Source organism: Palaemon carinicauda, unplaced genomic scaffold (assembly GCF_036898095.1).
Source record: "Palaemon carinicauda isolate YSFRI2023 unplaced genomic scaffold, ASM3689809v2 scaffold40, whole genome shotgun sequence".
Taxonomy (NCBI): Eukaryota; Metazoa; Arthropoda; class Malacostraca; order Decapoda; family Palaemonidae; genus Palaemon; species Palaemon carinicauda.
The window spans coordinates 275,001-294,503 of NW_027171651.1; positions in this window are offsets into that span (position 1 = coordinate 275,001).

Sequence of the window (19,503 nt, forward strand, 5' to 3'; positions counted from 1 at the left end):
ATATATATATATATATATATATATATATATATACGTATAAATATATATATATATATATATATATATATATATATGCGTGTGTGTGTATACTTGTGTGTAAGTGTATGAAAAAATAATTGGCGATGTCAAATAGACAATAAAAGCAAATGTAAGACTTCATGAGCTAAAGTGAGCTTCATTCTAATAAATATCCCCCTCAGAAAAATCCGGCAATAGGCTCTCTTGGTGAAAAATGGGTCTGGGTTCCTCTCAGGTATAACAAAAGAGGGCTGTCGGAAGTGGTGCTTCCAGCATTGATCTTCATTTAGGCTAATAATAAATAAAAGACAGTTCCTTCTCCTGCCTTCCAGGATTCCTTAAAGACACAGAAACCACTGAAACTGACACCTGAAGCTCCGGAGACTTTTAATTCTCACCAAAATTACACACTGTCTCCAGGAATGATGTGATGGATGCTAGAAGGGTTTGCTAAATCTTCATAGAATTCTGAGGGAGTATTATTTCCGATCTCTAGAAACAGGTGGGGTCAATAACATGGTTCATCAGTGGCCTTATGCCAGCGCGAAACATTACCACAAGAGGGACAGCTGAGATCTTGCAATAATTGACGATGTCTGTAGAGGAAAAATATGAGAGATTTTCTTTTAATAATTCCCAAGTCATCTTTGGTCTTTAATATAATTTTGCTTTTCGAGGAAAAACTCGGTAACCTTATGTCTCCAAGATCCAGATATCTATTTGGAAGGAATCTTCATGGTCATCATCCTTTCCTTAGCTGTTTTTTTTTTCCCCATATGCATTTCGTGCTCAACGGCTTCCTAGACCCTTATATCAGGCCGTAGAGCCCACATCCTTTAAATCAAGCTATGAATCTCAGCAAATAAAAAACCGGAGCCACTCAGTTTAGATCCAAAAGATGTCTCCAACTGAAGAAAAGCTCAGATCCTCAGAGTCACCGGCATTTGAAAGGAAGTGATGGAAGACCATTCTATACCTGAAAATAGCACATCTGAGTTTAACTTGTTCTAAAATGATTTTAAAAACTCTCATAATGCTATAATATTCCCTAAATAATGAAATTATTTATGTGAATCAAAATCAAAAGTAATGGCTGATTACAAAAATCAGCATTGTAACCAAATATAATGTAATACTTCATTAAAATTTACATAAGGATTTCTAATCTTTTATCTGCAAAATATCAATCCAAAGATACCCCGCAATTTCCTTCTAGTCATGTCATTCCCTAGCTGGACTCTTCTTGGTGCTCTTTCCCGGCCATCATCTTATTGATCTACCAGATTTTGAGGTTATACCTAAAATAAATATGTGAAAGAGGGAATGCATATTTAAATCTACAAACTGGTGCAGAGTCATTCCCAGTCTCGTCTTGGAAAGAAGTTTGGTCTTAATGATTACAGAAAAAATATGTGAATATGGTAATGAATAAGAAAGAAAAGGATGTTAAAATAGAAACGTAGAATACAGAAAATATCTAAATAGTAAAAAAGAAGGGAAAAAAAAATACTAATTACACAACGATGGATACCTGGCTTTTTTGTAGATCTTCGACTGGGGGTGTAGGGTGGGGGGAGGAGGATAGGATGTGAATGTTGTTAAATGTTTTACCACAAGATGTGTCTATAGACGCAAACATCAAAGACGAAGCTAAAGAAAAATTTCAATGCGTTTGCCCTAATTGTGAAGATAAAGCCAAGTCAAAATAGACATGACGAATATGTCGAAAATGGAGTATTGACATACCTGTACTAAAAGTATGACAACCCAACAAACCTCTAATGCAAGAGGTAAGACGCCTGAAAAAAGGAGGTCAAAAAGCCTCTCTTGCAAGAGGTAAGGTACCTTATATTAAAGGTCCAAGAAAATATAATGTAAAAAGTGTGGCACCTGAAAAATAAGAGGTAAAAACCTCTAATGCTAGAAGTATGGCACTAAAAATAGAGGTCAAAGATCACCTAATGCTGGAAGTATGCACTTCAAAAAAAAAAAAGAGTTAGAGAACATCATATGCTTGAAGTATGGCTCCTCAAAATAGTCAAAGAACATCTAATGCTGGGAGTAGGGCACCTAAAAAGAGAGGTCATAGAACATCCAATGGTAAAATTATGGCACCATGAATGAAGATGTAAAAAAAATCTAATGCTAGAAGTATGGCACCTCAAAAAAGGGGTCAGAGAACATCCAAAGCTACAAGTATGACACCTCAAAACCGAGATCATAGAACATCTAATCCTATAAGTATCGCACCTCAAAGAGAGGTCAAAGAACATCTATTGCTAGAAATATGGCACCTCAAAATGAGGTAAAAGATCATCTAATGCTAGAAATATGGCACCTCGAAACAGAAGGTAAAAGAACACCTAATCCAAGTAGTATGGCACCTCAAAACACAGTTTAAACAACATCTAATGCTACGAATACGGCACCTCCAAACAGAGATTATTGAACATCTAATGCTAGAAATATGGTTCTTGAAAACACAGGCCAAAGAACATCTAATGATATACGTATGGCACATCAATGGAGAGGTCAAATAACATCTAATACTAGCACTATGTTATCTCGAAACAGAAGTGACAAAACATCCAATTCTAGAAGTATGGCACATCAAAATTGAGGCCAAGGAACATCTAATGTTAGAAGAATGGCACTTCAAAATAGAAGTCAAAGAACATTTACTGATATACGTATGGCACTTTAAAATAGAGGTTAAAGAACACTTAATGCTAAACGTATGATATCTTAAAACAGAGGTCAGAAAACATTCAATGCTACAAGTACGGCACTTTAAAACAGAGGTCAAAGAACATCTAATGCTAGAATTAGGCTGCTTCAAATCAGAGGTCAAAGAACCTCTAATGCTAGAATTATAGCACTTTAAACGAGAGGTCAAAGAACACCTAATGTGGTATCTTAAAACAATGACAAAGAACACCCAATTCTAAAAGTAGGGCACTTCCTAGCAGATGTTAAAGAACATCTAATACTAGAAGTATGGCACTTCTAACCTCTCAACAGAGGTTAGATAACATCCAATGATAGAAGTATGGCAATTAAAAACAGATGTTAAAGAGCATTCAATGATAAAAGTATTACACCTCAAAACAGAGGGCAAATAACATTTAATGTTACAAGTATGGCACTTCAAAAGAGAAGTCAAAGAACATCTAATGATATAAGTATGGCACCTCAAACAGATGTTAATGTTGTGCCTGTCTTTTATTTCTTTGAATATTGGCTTTGTTGAGAGTTTGATTGGGATCACCTGAAGATTGGGGACCCCAACACTCGCTGGGGTCGCTTATCTTCAGGTGGAATAAATTGGGGTCTTTCTTCTTCAGGTGAGGAATTTAAATCTAAGAATGGGACTAACAAGCTAACTAACCAGTTTATAAGTTAATTATTATTAGTGTAACGACATGGTGAGACTAACCAATAAAAGTGCTAACCAACTTATCTATATGGTAGCAAATACATTTTTTTTAAATTGACGTTATTTAAAAAAAAAATCTTATTTTTCTTTAATGGCTAAGAGACTAATCTGTCTTCTATAAAAGATAATTAGGTGTAGAAATTCCAATTTAAAGAGTATACTAAATTCAAAAGCAAAATATCTATTTGTAAGGACCCATTTTTTTGCTAAATTTAAACTTCCACTGCAAAATTGGATTCAGGATATTCTAAACATTTCAGAAAAAAAATATGATTGATATTTACAGTTTTCTTCTCAGAGAAATCTGCATGAAGTATTTTGAGGCAAACCCTGTTAGACTTGGTAGTAATGGCATAATTACACAAATTGACGAGTCTTGCTTTGCACGCAAAAGCAAATATCAAAGAGTACGTGCACCAAATCGGCCATTATGAGTATTTGGAATGGTCGACACTAGCATTAAGTGTTGGATATATGGTGATCGTTGAAATACGTGTTGCTGCAATTCTACTTCCAATCATAAAAAAGGTTGCTTTGCCTGGTTCAGTAATATACAGTGATGAGTGGAAAGCTTATTCAAAAATTCAATCACATCTCAGATTTCAGCAACAGACCGTAAATCATTCCCGTAACTTTATCAATACAGAAACAGGAGTACACACACAGGCCATCGAAAGTTATTGGAACAAGCATAAATCAAGGATTAAGAAAATGCGTGGATGCGAGAGAGAATTTTCAATACATATTTACAGCAATTTATGTGGTTTGAAAGGTGTTTTAATGGTAGGTTCGATTATTTTTGTACTGAAATTGCTTTTAGTAGAAGATGGATTGTTTGTATAAATGTGTTCTTTTTAACAAATATTTCATAAAGTAGTTTTAATGAATATATATGTTTCTCCTTTTTTTCTATAGTAGGCTATTATAAGACAAAATAGATCACCTGGAGACGTCAATAAGCTGGGGTCGCTTATATTCAGGTGGAGAAAATCAGGGTCTCTCTTCTTCAGGTGAGTGAAGTTGGGGTCCTTTATCTTCAGGAGAACTATTTGGGGTCGCTTATCTCCAGGTGATCCTTTGATTGTTATTTTTCTGAGGGTCTCTGCATCAACCTCGCCCCCCCCCCCCCCCCCCCCCACACACACACACACACACACACACACACACACACACCAGGTACACGCGGACTCTTGGACAGCCCACAAAAAAAAAAAAAAAATGATTATTTTTCTTATACCTTCCTCCCTCGCATTAGCAGTACTTTCTACCAGTCTGTTGTTAAATATCTGCTTTTTCAGAAAAATCTAACTAGGGGCCAAAATAATAGCCATAAATATCGGACAAAATCTATGATGATAATGAAGTAAAGGAGGAGGAGCAGGAAAAGGATATGGAGTAGTTAATAACGGGAGGAAAAGGAAGATTACTAAAGAAAGCTTCCGGCTGTTTGCTGGATAACCGGAGGACGTCATTGACAGGATACTGATCTTCTATCCTGCCCTGTCTCGGTTCGTTCGTTTCAGAATGCCTTGCTAAAGGAGCGGTGTCATCAATGGAAAAGATGAAAACGTATCCAAATTTTCCAAAAAGGTATCCAAAAGGTATCCGCTTTTCTCTTTAGGAACAAGCTATAAATTTAAAGCTACTATGTACATTTACATTTAGTCAGTAGCTTCCCATCATATGATGGAGATATAGCATCATTCGTCTGGCATTGGCAATCGCTAATTTTTTGTTGATCACGAGGCATAAAAGTGATTTAGTTCTATTTAAATGCTTCGGACTAACAGTATTTGGCTGTTGATGAAATATTTCATAATGAACACTACTTATATCTGTATTGAAATGATTTGAAGGTAGATAGGAGTTTCCCCTTCTTACTGCAAAATTAATGTAAAACTAAGATATATTGAACTCTAATATTTCAATGGCAACAATTTTGGCTTTCCTGATATACAAATATGATTGAAACTAGCAATACCAAAAAAATATCAATTTGACAGTGGAGAAACAGGTAGCCTACACTTAATCATCCCTTTTCTCTTTTTTTTTCATGTTTTCAATACTTTAATTTATTAAAATTTAAGATAAATTTATGATTAGGTATAGAAAGTAATGATTTCCTAATATGAAATAATGAATAAACATAATAAAACCCAAAACAATACAGACATTTGAAAGTTATACTTTTTTATTTTTCTCTCTCTCTAAATTTCCTGTCTTTAATACTTTCAGTTATTTTACAAGAGCACCAATTGGTTTGAATGAATAAAAAAGGTTTTCATGTATGTGAATATGAATGAACTTGGCAATGACAAAAAGTAATTAGACAACAGAAAAAAATTCTTGATCTTTCTCACGCTTTTCTTCATATATCGTTAATCATCATAGTAATTAAACGAAGCAATAATCAATTTATCTTTAGATAAAGAGAATAGGGTTTTCTAATGATATAAATATGAATGAACTTACAAAACAAAAAATATAATAATGAGACTGACGAAAAAATTAATATAACTGATCATCCTCGTTCTTACTTTTCTTTATATGAAGTTTGTGCAGAGTGTAGCCTATCATGAAATGATTAGTCTCCCTCCAATCATAACATTTGATATCACCTCAAATCCCTTTACTTAATAAAAGCGCGTTTGAAGATTCCGTGTTGAAGCTATTCCTAACATCTGTCTTTTTAGGAAAGGCGATAAGGGAAATGGGATAACATAAATGACAGTGATGTCTTAGCAAGGGTCAGGAATTTGGTTCATTCAAATACCATTGTCAGGATGGATCCGTACAGTACACGACGACAAGGCGAATCTAACTATTGGCTGCTATACTGGTCTTCGCTGACAATAGATTCAGATGATGACAAACAAATATCATCCATATTCGCGGAAGCATAAAGTCGATACTCCCTGGTATTGTGATAATTCCTATACGTTAAATCTTTACGCGAATTTGTACTGCAAATTCTACCTAAAAATTTAAATAGGGATCAAAGGGGTTTTCTAATCTGTTCCTCTCTCGCATTAGCAGGATTGATTGCCCATGACCAGCCGACAAGAATTTTTTTTTTTTTTTTTCATATAACTTCCTCGCTCGCATTAGCAGTACTTTGCAACAGATAATAATGTGGTAGAAGAACGGGAAAAGGATAAGAAATAGTTGATGATTAGGGAGGAAAGAGAATCTGAAGAGAAGAATTCAACACCAGACCAAAGAAAGCATGTTGCTGTTCAGCTGAATAATCGGGGGACGTTATTTATAGGATACTGTGGTTCTATCCTGACCTGTCTCGGAACCTCAAACCGAGAGGTCGTCCTGCCTCGCAAGACACCCTAGATGAAGGAACCCCATCGGAAAAGATTTCTTAGGGCTTGACCTGAACCAGACCTTTATTTAAGATTACCCAGGACAATACAGACACCATTGCCATTACTGATCAGAAAATCTTTTCCATATCAGCAAACTTTATTATTATATGCAAAGTTTAATCATTTATTTGTCAAAATTATAATATTTGAACAACGTTAATAATCATGAATTTAGATCCTCTTCATATTAACTATCATTACAGGTACGTAAGAATTTTGTTGGCCAAGAAGGTGCAAAGAGCCTCGGCTGTCATCAGGCCAAAAATCCTATTCCTAAAGAAGTAAACATCCCCAAACATTATGATGTTTTCATTGTTAAGAATTCTTAAGAGGAAATTTACTGTTATTTAAATTAAACACAATTAAGAAAGAGAGAAATAAGCGAAATTGGGCTTAAGATCACAATCTCCATTAATAAGTGTACGTGACTCCGTCAGTTTCTCTTAGTCCCTCTGGACTAATTGTAACACCAAATATAGATTATGGATACAAATGTTGATGTTTTGTATAATTAAGATTATATTTTGTAAAAGAAAATCTTTTAATACTTGTAGGCTATTCCTGCTGTAAACATCGGTGGTATTTTCCATTCAACTGAATACATAGTACGATTCTCGTAAACCAAAGAAGCTCTTATTTCTTTATTTCCTAAGTGAAAGCGAAGAGTTTGGAAAGCAAAATTGAAGAAAGGAAGCCGGAATGGAGAAATAGTGTAAGGCTGAAAATAATAAAGAAAAAAAATATCGCAAACAAAATATTTCATTGCGGGATAAAAGGCTTAAGAGCATCCGACTTAAAATCTATCTCTGTCTTTCCGGGTATCACAGGATGTCTAGACTTTCCCTTTTCATTATCTTTATCCTTTCCCTTTTCCTTACTTTTTTCATCTCTATCTAAAGTCCTACAGGGAATAATACCTAGCACTCGTCTATCGGTCAAAGGTTTCGTAGAGGGTTTGTTACAGCTGGTGACAATATGTAGGCCTACATTAAAAAACGCTCTTGCAAATACAGAGAGAAGAAGGGATTGGCAAGACTTAAGCTTCATCGGAATTCTGGCTTTTCAAAGAGTGTAGTCCTAATATCATAACCTTAAATTCCATTCGAAATTATCCTTTCCATCTGAATTGTTTTGTTTTTGCGTTCGTATGTCTAATTCAACACTGCTTGAATCCTCACTTTTAACTCAAAGGACTAGGTCTAGAGGGTTTTGCTTCCCTGTTTATAATTATTTTAAAAGCAGAAAACTGAACCAACGGTCTCTTCCAATCACTTTGGACTAAGAATTGCATCAAATATTGATTATGGATACAAATAATGATGTTTTGAATTGTGTTTTTGGAAGCAAAACTTAAGATTATAGTTTGTGCCTTATGACAGCCCAGGTCTTGGTACGGGCAATGTTCCCATGGGAAGGAGAAAGGCCGATGTTAACAATTATCCCATAATAAGAATAATTTTAGCACTTATAAACAAAGTTGTATTATAACGAATAAGATGAAATTTATCTATTCATTATGGACAAATATTATAGTTTAAAATTGTCAGGATATGAATTCTTTCCATAGTTGTTAGGTATCTTTAGATTGAATAAAATAGATTCTATGGGTTGTCAACGCGTTTCTCTGCAGGTTACCGATATTCTTCTTTGCCTGATAGTATTATTTATTTTTGGTGATAAAAACGCCGTAAAATAGTTTCCCTTTTCTTTCACAACATTGTGTATATTACTTATCTTCCAGAGAATCAAAATGTCTATGTTAATTAAGTTGATAGAATGCGATACGGCTGATATATTATTATTATTATTATTATCATTATTAGCTAAGCTACAACCCTAGTTGGAAAAAGCAAGATGCTATAAGCCTCAAGGCTCCAACAGGAAAAAATAGCCCGGTGAGGAAAGGAAATAAATAAACGATATAAGAAGTAATGAACAATTGAAATAAAGTGTGTTAAAAAGGTTTAAACAGATATTTCATATATAAACTATAACGATAATTATGTCAGCCTGTTCAACATAAACACATTTGTTGCAAGTTTGAACATTTGAAGTTCTACTGATTAAACTACCCGATTAGGAAGATCGTTCCACAGCTGGGATAAAACTTCTAAAGTACTGTGTTGATTGAGCCTCATGATGGAGAAGGCCTGGCTATTAGAATTAACTACATGCCTAGTATTACGAACAGGATGGAACTGTCAAAGATGATCTGAACGTAAAGGATGATCAGAATTATAAAAAAAATCTTATGCAACATTCATAATGAACTAACTGAACAACGGCACCAGAGATTGATATCTAGATCAGGAATAAGAAATCTAATAGACAGTAAGTTACTGTCCAACAAATTAAGATGAGAATCAGTAGCTCAAGGCCAGAAAGTAGTACAATAATCGAAACAAGGTAGAATGAAACAAATTAAAACTTCTTCAGAACAGATTGATCACCAAAAATCTTAAAAGACTTTGTAAATAAGTCAATTTTTTTGTGCAATTGAACAAGACACAAACCTAATGAGTTTCTCACAAGTACAGTACATTTGCTGTCATGAATCACACCTAAAATTTTAAAAGACTTGTACAGAGTTAAAGAAACATTATACTACTTATTGTTGAGAGAATCAGTGAATTTTGTTGATATAATCATGAGCATTCAAAGGGACAAGTTAAATATAATATGAGCAGGTTTGTTGATAAAAGATGCAAAAGAATTGCAAATATTCTTTCATATGATAGCATTGTCTATAACTGCATCTAATTTACAATCTCTCTCTCTCTCTCTCTCTCTCTCTCTCTCTCTCTCTCTCTCAAAACCACAGTTGCATTGGTGAAAAAGTTTTCATAAAGTGTTCTTGCTTTAAATATCCATTGATTTTATACACGATTTTCTGGAAGGAAACAGGAAGTCAAACGCTCCGTAGAGGGTTTCGTTATAGCGGGTGACTTACAGCTACATTTAATATAACGTTATCTTATATGCAAAAACAAGAAGGATTAGATATAATGAAAGCATTGGCATCACTTGAGCTTCATCGAAATTCTATGGTTTTTTAACTACATGAGTCAAGTCTTGATATCTCAAGTTGAAATACTATCAAAAGTTACTCTTTTCACTGGCGATAGCTTTGTTTGTAAGTCAGTTTCACCTTTACTATAAATCTTTACGTTTTTACACATAAAAATAAACAAAATATAGATATTCCTTCTCATTTGAAAGGCTTTGTTAGGCTATATCTAATTCGTGTACCTGACTACTCACACACATAACTCTATTTTGTATAAAAATGTAGTGTAACAGAGCAGATATTTTTCCTTGTTTCCTTTCCTCACTGGGCTATTTTCCCTGTTGGGGCCCTCGGCTTATAGCATCCTATTTTTCCAACTAAGGTGGTAGCTTAGTAAGTAATGATAATAATAATAATAATAATAATAATAATAATAATAATAATAATAATAATAATTAATACCGGAGAAGATTGAAGCGGTCTTCACGTATGCCGAAATGGGTCTCGCGGCTTCTAATGTTGATATCTATGAACCCAAGACCTGTAAGTCTTGTAAGAAACCTTATTATGTTTTCATTGTAAAGGTTTCTGAGTCAGAACTGAATCTAGTTATTTCAATGGGAATCGAATAAAACAGATATAAATGAAATTGGACATAACGAGAAGATAATGGAAGCGTCACTTTCAATGGAGGAACTTAAAAAAAAAAAAAAAAAAAAAAAAGATAAAACGGAAACTAAAAATATCCTAATAATTGTATCTTTTATATATACATATATATACAAATATATATGTAAATATATATATATATATATATATATATATATATATAAATATATATATATATAGATATATATATATATATATATATATAAATATATATATATAAATAAATATATATAAATATATATATATATATATATATATATATATATATATATACATGCATATATATGCAGATATATATATATATATATATATATATATATATATATATATATATATATATATATATATATATATATAGTCACTCAAGACATAATAATGCTTTCTAATTAAAAGTTATTTTCTTAATTTGTTCAACAGGAAAAAAAAAGACACTTTTTCAGCGCATTTTTATTAAAAGCTTACATAAAGACTGCAAGAAAAATGAGTTGTCCAATATTGTGCCACAATTATTTCCTGGAAAAATAATTGGTAGGCTTATCGTTGGGATTCTTTCTTAGTTATTTTCTTACCTGTAATACGCCTCTTACAAGCTTCTTTGTCATATTTTTTCCTTTGTCATGTCCCGTAATCCCCGAATTAGAAGTAAAAATGGAAATATGAGAATGGATGACTGCTTAGGGAAGGCGTGGGAGGGGTAGAGCTAAGAGGAGGGGTCGACCTAAAGGAAATGGTAAACCTAGAGGAAGGGATAGACCTAGGAGAGGGGTAGAACTAGAGGAAGTGGTAGACCTAAGGGAGTAGTAGACTTAAAGGAATGGATAGACTAAGGAGGTTAAATGGCTGGAGATGCCCCCGAACGGGTTAAGTGAAGTTGGCTGTCTCAGCCAGGTGCAGCCAAGTGTAGGCAACAAGGTCGCGACATGATGGCTGGGACCTACTGTATATATACTGTACGTCCATTATCTGCACCGACACGCTACAAAATATTTCTGCTCTTCAGTTGATAATGCCAACCTCAAGTAATGCTTATGAATGTAATCATATATCCGACAAAAATTGAAATCCTACAATTACATTTAATTGGCAAGTGTTTTGTTTTTAATGATATGCTTAACACATCGCCGAACTTTATCAAAATGCAACCAGCAAGATGATGGAAAACCGGGATTCAATACTCTTTCATTTTCAACATTGAAGATGAAATCCGATGCAACACTGAAAACCGGTGAACCCATATTATGTCCATTGATAATGGATGAAATAACAATTAAGCAACAAATCAAGGGGGTGGCACGAGATTTAACTGGATGATGATAGTATTCCAGTTGCAAGAGAAGCACTTGTATTTATGGTGAACTCAGTGAATGGCTGTTGGAAATTACCAATAGGCTATTTTTTGATAAACTGACTATGTGCAGCTGATTTGTTAAGGCAACGTTTGGCTAAACTATTTCTGACTTTTGATAGACTGTCAACGAATGCTGCTATGCATAAAGAGCTTAGTTACAGGAAAGATATATATATATATATATATATATATATATATATATATATATATATATACATACATACATATAAACATACACATATATATACAGGTACATACGTACATATATATATATACATATATATACATACATATATATACGTGTATATATATACACACATATATATACACATATATATACATATATACGCATGCATATATATAAATACATATATATACATACATATTTATACATACACATATATATACATACATATGTATATACATATATATGTATACACATATATATATACATATACTGTATATAAATACATATATATACATGCATATATATACATACATATTTATACATATACTTTATATACATACATATATATATATATATATATATATATATATATATATATATATATATATACAGTATATATATATATATATATATATATATATACAGTATATATATATATATATATATATATATATATATATATATATATACTGTATATACATACATATATATACATATATACATACTTATATAAATACATACATACATATATATACATATATATATAATGTATATATACATACATATATAGATACATATATATAATATATATATATATAAATATATATATATATATATATATATATATATATATATATATATATATATATATGCACACATACATATATTGTGGCGGGACGTCGCACACCCTTGATCACACTAACTGACAAATGTCTCCTCTGCACAAACTTTCCCCTTACGTTATCAACTGGACTCTTAGACAGCAGGGAAATGAAAAATAACTATAACCTTAATACTATATTCTTAAAAATAAAACGCTTAACCAAAAACCATCCACAATCAAAATACTTGAAACTAATCATAAACTTGATAAATATACCAAAAAAAAAAAAAAAAAAAAAAACGTGACATCATTCAAATTAACCAACCAAAAAAACACCTAGTAAAACTTAAACTTAAAGTAACCACAACCCTAACTTCAAAACACAAAACACACATATACATTGCGAGTGTTCACTAACACTTTCGCAAGATAACAGTAAAAAAAAAAAAAACTTGAATAATCATTCACTAAGCCAACTGTCTTTATTGGCACAACACCACTATATGATAAACAGGAGTGTCTTAATTTGCCATAACGGCCTTAACTCCTTGAGGTCACGGGTGTCAAGATGATGATGATGATCATCATCATCATACGTAATCTTAATAAAGAGGCCAGGTCATGAATGGTTGAGCAATCCAAAAGAGCAGTCTAAATACAATCAATTACAGGCCAGGTCAGCAACTAAAGATCAACATTCACAAATGAGTTCTCCAAAGGAGTCCAAAGGAAAAATCTCTCCAAAGGAGGAATTACGGCCTGCAAAATGAAAGAAGAAAAACACTTACGAACACTCCTAGCTAACTAAACTATCGCACTATAATCAAAGATAAAAAATAAACTTTCTATTATTCAGAATCACTCCTAGCAAAGATAAATAAATTGTACTTACTGTTGAAATAAACAAAACACTTCCACGCTGGTAAAGAATACAAAGTAAATCCAGCACTTAAACCACACAACTGCCTTTAGCTGCAGTCAAGTCACAAAGAACATTCACCCAAGACATTCACAACTTTCTTAACCTAGCTAAAAACATAAACAAACAACCTCATTTATACCAACAGTCTTTCTCACAACAAACAATCGATACACTAACTCTCTCTCTCTCTCTCTCTCTCTCTCTCTCTCTCTCTCTCTCTCTCTCTCTCTCTCTCTCTCTCTCTCTCTCTCTCTCTCTCTCTCTCTCTCTCTCTCAGCGTTTGGCAAAAAACAAAAATTAAAAATAAAATAAAATTGATCATCCACTATGTATATATATATATATATATATATATATATATATATATATATATATATATATATATTTACCCCTGCAATGTTTGAATGATAGTTAGGAATTCATTCGGAAAAATAAAAAAAACATTTTGTTCATGGGGAGGGCAACTTTATCAAGTGGGATTTCACTCAAGAGTTACATATGCTTCAAGAATGCCAGGATTGGCATTTTGGGAATAAAATAAGATCCCAACATCTGGTATGCATTGAAAAACGAATGTTAAACTTGCAGTACAATTACTTAGTGAATCTGTTGTAAAATCATTGCAGTTTGGCTTCATAAAAATTTCATGGAGTTCAATGGATGCGAAGCTACAATCAATTTCATTACCATTATAAATAATTTGTTTGATTTGTTGAATTTAAGGAATTTATGCGGGTGGGACTTAGAGGACCAATACAAAAGGAGAATAAAAGATTCTTCAAAGATTTTTTTGCGTCATGCTGAATTATATCTAAAACAACTCAAACTTACTTTTGGTAAACCTTTGTTGAATTCCAATCGCAAAACTGGCTTTCTTAGATTCATAATTTGTATACGTAGTTTGATTAGAATATATCCTCAATTCAAGATATTTTTGCAAACTTAACTTTAAATCTCCAAACGCAAAAAAAAAAAAAAAAAAAAAAAAAAAAATGCGTTTGTTTAAAGAATTTATGATGAAGGCTGATATTGGGATAGTCCAAGGGGTTGTGACCTAGGAAGGTTTGTGACCTGGGAAGGGGGTCCAGGGGCTTACCCACGGCTAGGGGTTGTGACCTGGGAAGGGGGTCCAGGGGCTTTTCCCTAGCTAGGGCCTGTGACCTGGGAAGGGGTCCGGGGGCTTGCCCCCGGCTAGGGGTTGTGACCTGGGAACTACTAGGTTAGGTTAGGTGGGTTTGTTAGGTTCTGTACCCTTTTACAAATCTTAAATGTGTTGAATAATCATGTTTGGCCTATGTTCAGCCACTTACATGATCCATATGTTTTACCAACTGGTTATCTTGTTCTTATTTTGCATTTCTGACCATTGTTATAGCTGCAAATCACTCGTTTATGACATTTCCCCAACCTAAAAACCCCGGTTTCCCACTCGGTTCCCCCATAATCTCTGTTAACACAACTGAATTGGTATCATCTCCTTTCTCATCCATAGAGCTTCTTAGCATCAAGTGTACTTTTTATTTCGTGCTGGACAGTACGAAAGAAGAGTAAGTTTTTCACTATATATATATATATATATATATATATATATATATATATAAATATATAATATATATATATATACATATATATATACACATATATATATACATATATATATACATATATATATATATATATATATATATATATAATATATTTCATATTTTGTCAAATTTTATTGATTATTTAATTCATCAAAATAGTTTCTCTGTAAGGGAGGGTAGGGGAGAAATGGCCTGGGGGGGGGAAGAAATATCCTAGGGCTGAAATTCCCCCCGGGGGAATAACAGCCCGGGCTGCTTTTCCCGGGGGGGGGGGGGGAAATCGATCCTAGGCTAAGTTTCCCGGGGGGAAAAATTTCCTGCTACACCGGTCTAACTTTCAATGCATCTTCAAATGTGCTTTTGATTATAGACGTCCACAAACTAGATAAAAAGATCCAGAATTTAGCTTTTTTGTGGAGGATACGATTAAAAATTATTATGAATGCTACAGGATATATAAATAAAAAAAAAAAAACATTGGAATGAGTGAAAAATGCCAAGATTCTTAGTATTAGTATAAAGATATTGATAATATTCCGAGATGAATCTCCCAAAGTCTTGGGAAAAAAATCCGACATCAATCACTGGTAAAGGAAGGTGATTATGATCAAACAAAACTAAGTAAAGGCTAAAAAACAATGAAATCTTAATAAAAAGCCTCGACCACTGTGCAGTATCAGTATTTACATATGGTTACCAATCGATTTTCAACCCTTTGGTAATTTGTCGATGAGGCAAATGCTAAGTCGAACTTACATCCCTGTCTCCACCATGTGCTCTGAATGCATATTTATCCTTTGCATCATGCAGGGTTCTTAGGTCATGACTTGTGGCCCAGGTCTTGACTGCCTCACCATCACTGTTTGTGAGGCTGAGCCCTCAGGTGGTGCTGTAGCTATTAAAGTTACCATTAACAAGATGTACCTTGTTTCCTAGTTGGTGAGTTTGCAACCATGTGAAGTTTGTTGTTGGTTTGTACATACGCGTGATGGTAATGTGTTCAGTGTCCACCAGGAGGATTTCCAGTGAGCCAACTCTCGGGTGAATGTAACGACCAAGGACTGGGAAATAAATGTCCAGAATTCATTAAAAAATTATAATTATAATTGGGTCTTTTACAGATATTTCATATCAGATTTATTATTATAACAAAAGCTGAAGTCACCAGGATTAATTAAGGGGGAAGCAAATTGTGCAATTGATTCGATATTCTTAGGTAATTGGAATAGAAAACTTTTAGTCGTCCTTGCTGACATAATTATAGGAATAGTAAATACTAGTAATCATGAGCGCAAAATTCTTGAATCTGATAGAAAATTTACAGATATTTTGTCCGCCAACAATAGACTCTCTCCTGTTAATTCATTTCATATAAACTAAACTCTGAAATGGGGCTTTGAAGCTTGTGTTCCAGTCATTCTTCGAAATATGACACCCTATTCCGCCTGCCGGGCCTGTAGTTTGTTTAATGACTACAGTCTATAGCAGGAATGGGGAACCCTTTTTCGGATGAAGGCCATCTTGCAATTCCTTAATGCTCATTAAGGCCGCATAGAATTCTCTTGGTTATTTTATCCTCCAAGTAATTTTTTAGTAATCTAAAGAAAGAGTAAAAGGTTTATAAAAATTTAAAGCATTACATTTTCAAATATTCGAATTAAGTACTTTTAATTCAAGTTATCTGTAAATGAATTATATTGAAAACGTAAAAATATTCAATTCAAGTTTGGGTAGTTTTCAAACTACCGTAAGTAAATGAATAATATCGAAAGCGTGTCATTTTCAAATTACTTTAGTTAAGCAAGTAGGTTCTTTGTATTAAAGTGAAAAGTAAAATAATATTAATCTTTTGGAAAAGATAACTTGTAAATATCAACAAGATAACCTTCTCAAATATTTCATATTGGCAAGTAGGTACTCATTATACAACCACATCTCAAAAATTCAACATCCCAGTAAAAAAAAATTGCATCTGTTTAAACACATTTAGCTGTTTTCATTAAAAAAAAAAAAAAATTATTGGCTATCTTAAGATGTTCAATAAATCCCTAGGTTTCAGCCATCACAGCAGGAACACCATTAGTGCATAACTTATCATAATAAGGAAGTAAAACTTAGTCCTCCGTTGCGACATTGCTTTTTAAAGTTGTTAAAATGTCTGTTCCTCTTGTCCTAGCGTTAAGGTTACCTAAGGAAAGTTGTTTTTCATACAATTAAAACTCATCAGTGAAAGCACAAATACTATATTTTTAAGCCCAAAAATCTGTAATCTGTTGACTCATCTAAAACTAATATAGATCACAGTGAGGAGATGGACAAAAGAGGAACTCCTTGTCCATCATACGTTAAATCACTCACTCACTGCAACTAGCAGTTTTTCCTTGTCAGCTACAAGGAAAAAATGCTAGTTGTATTAAGTTAGGATTCATTAAATGCAAGGAAAAATTGCTTCCATTCTCTGGGAGGTACATCACTGAACACAACTTTCCTATTGGGCAGTATTCATAAAGAAAGGGATATGCTTATACTTGCAAAATATGAAGGAAATCCTTCTACTTGTATTCATAAACATTTCAAGAAAAGCTTCTACTTTTAGAGCAAAAGCATATCCTTATAATCACATAAAAGTAAATGGTTATACACAAAGAAGACCCTTTACTCCATATAAAGAGCATATGCTTCGAAAAAGCTGAGTCTGGTCAGTAGCAGACTGCAGTTCGAAGAGAAAGGTTGTTCTGTCCGATTCTCAGCACGATGGCAGATTTTGTGGATGTGAGCCATGTTAAACAATACATGCCCCGTTTACCCACACTTGATCGTGATTTCAAGATGTTATTCCGTTTTGAAGAACAAAATGTACAGTGGCTTGCAGACAGATATCTTGTCCACACCTGGAATCTCGATGGAATATCAAGGTTAAGCCAAAACTTGGTGATATGCATTTTACATTTGCTTTTGCATGTATAAACAGTTGGGAGAATACAAAGGCTGCTGTATTTAGGGATATATGTATGTACAAACAGTATATATGTATATATGTATGTATGTTTGTATGTATGTATGTATGTATATATATATATATATATATATGTGTGTGTGTGTGTGTGTGTGTGTGTGTGTGTGTACAGTACATGCAAATATACTGTATTCATATAATATATAAATATAGTTTATATATATATATATATGTATGTATGTATACATATATATATATATATATATATATATATATATATATATATGTGTGTGTGTGTGTGTGTGTGTAGGTATGTATATATTATATATATGTATATGTATGTATATATATGTATATATATACATCGTATAAATATACATATATACACAGAATATTCATATACTGCAAAAGCTTATATACATGCATGTATATACACATATATAAACTATATATATATACATATATATATATATATATATATATATATATATATATCGATTCGTACCAGAAATAGATTGTTCTAAATCCCAAACCTGAAATAATTTAGCTGAAATCAACTATTTCAATTCGGTTTGCTTTAAACCTTAATTACCATTCGCCCTTCGTCCGGGTATCTTAAAGTTTCCTTCAAACTGCAAAGTTGAGCGTTTAGCGTCTTCAAAACTGTTCAACTCAAATCCATAAATCAAATCACATAGTTTATTATTATTATTATTATTATTATTATTATTATTATTATTATTATTATTATTATTATTGAGTTAAAAGTAATGGCTGCATCGGCAGAGTTTATTTTATCTTCCCGATTTTGTCATTCACCTGACTGATGAATTTTTCAAGTCTGCTGGGTGATTGCAGCGCTCTAGAGAAGAGAATTATCCGGAAAATAGAAAAATTGGATAAGAAAATAAACTTGGATAAATCCAAGGAAATTTTCTTTCACACAAACTGATTTTCTTCTAAATAGTTTATCTCTGCATAACTTCTGTTCTCTAACATTTGTCCCCCATGTGCAGACTCTAGAGTCAAATCAAGCACTATGAGGTAATACTTAAGTCTTTGAAAGCAATTCAGTAAAGAGCTTGTTGCAGTAAATGCAATACTTTCGATGAATTCGTATTGAACTTCCGCAAACAAATATGAGGGGACTTTGGATTATAACAGACATAATCCAGATAGTATATTTTATTAAAAAAAAAAAAAAAAAAACCCTCAGACTCTGATATTAGTAACATCTCAGTGTTAAATCCTGTTCAGCCAGATATTAAATACTGTGCAGATTTCTCAAGGATTGTCGCCACTCTCCTTCTCATTGGCAATCTGTTGTCAATTAGTCCTTCCTTTTTAAGAAGGTGTCTTTCCATTTCCTTCCATCTTGTGAAAGAATTCCGATGTC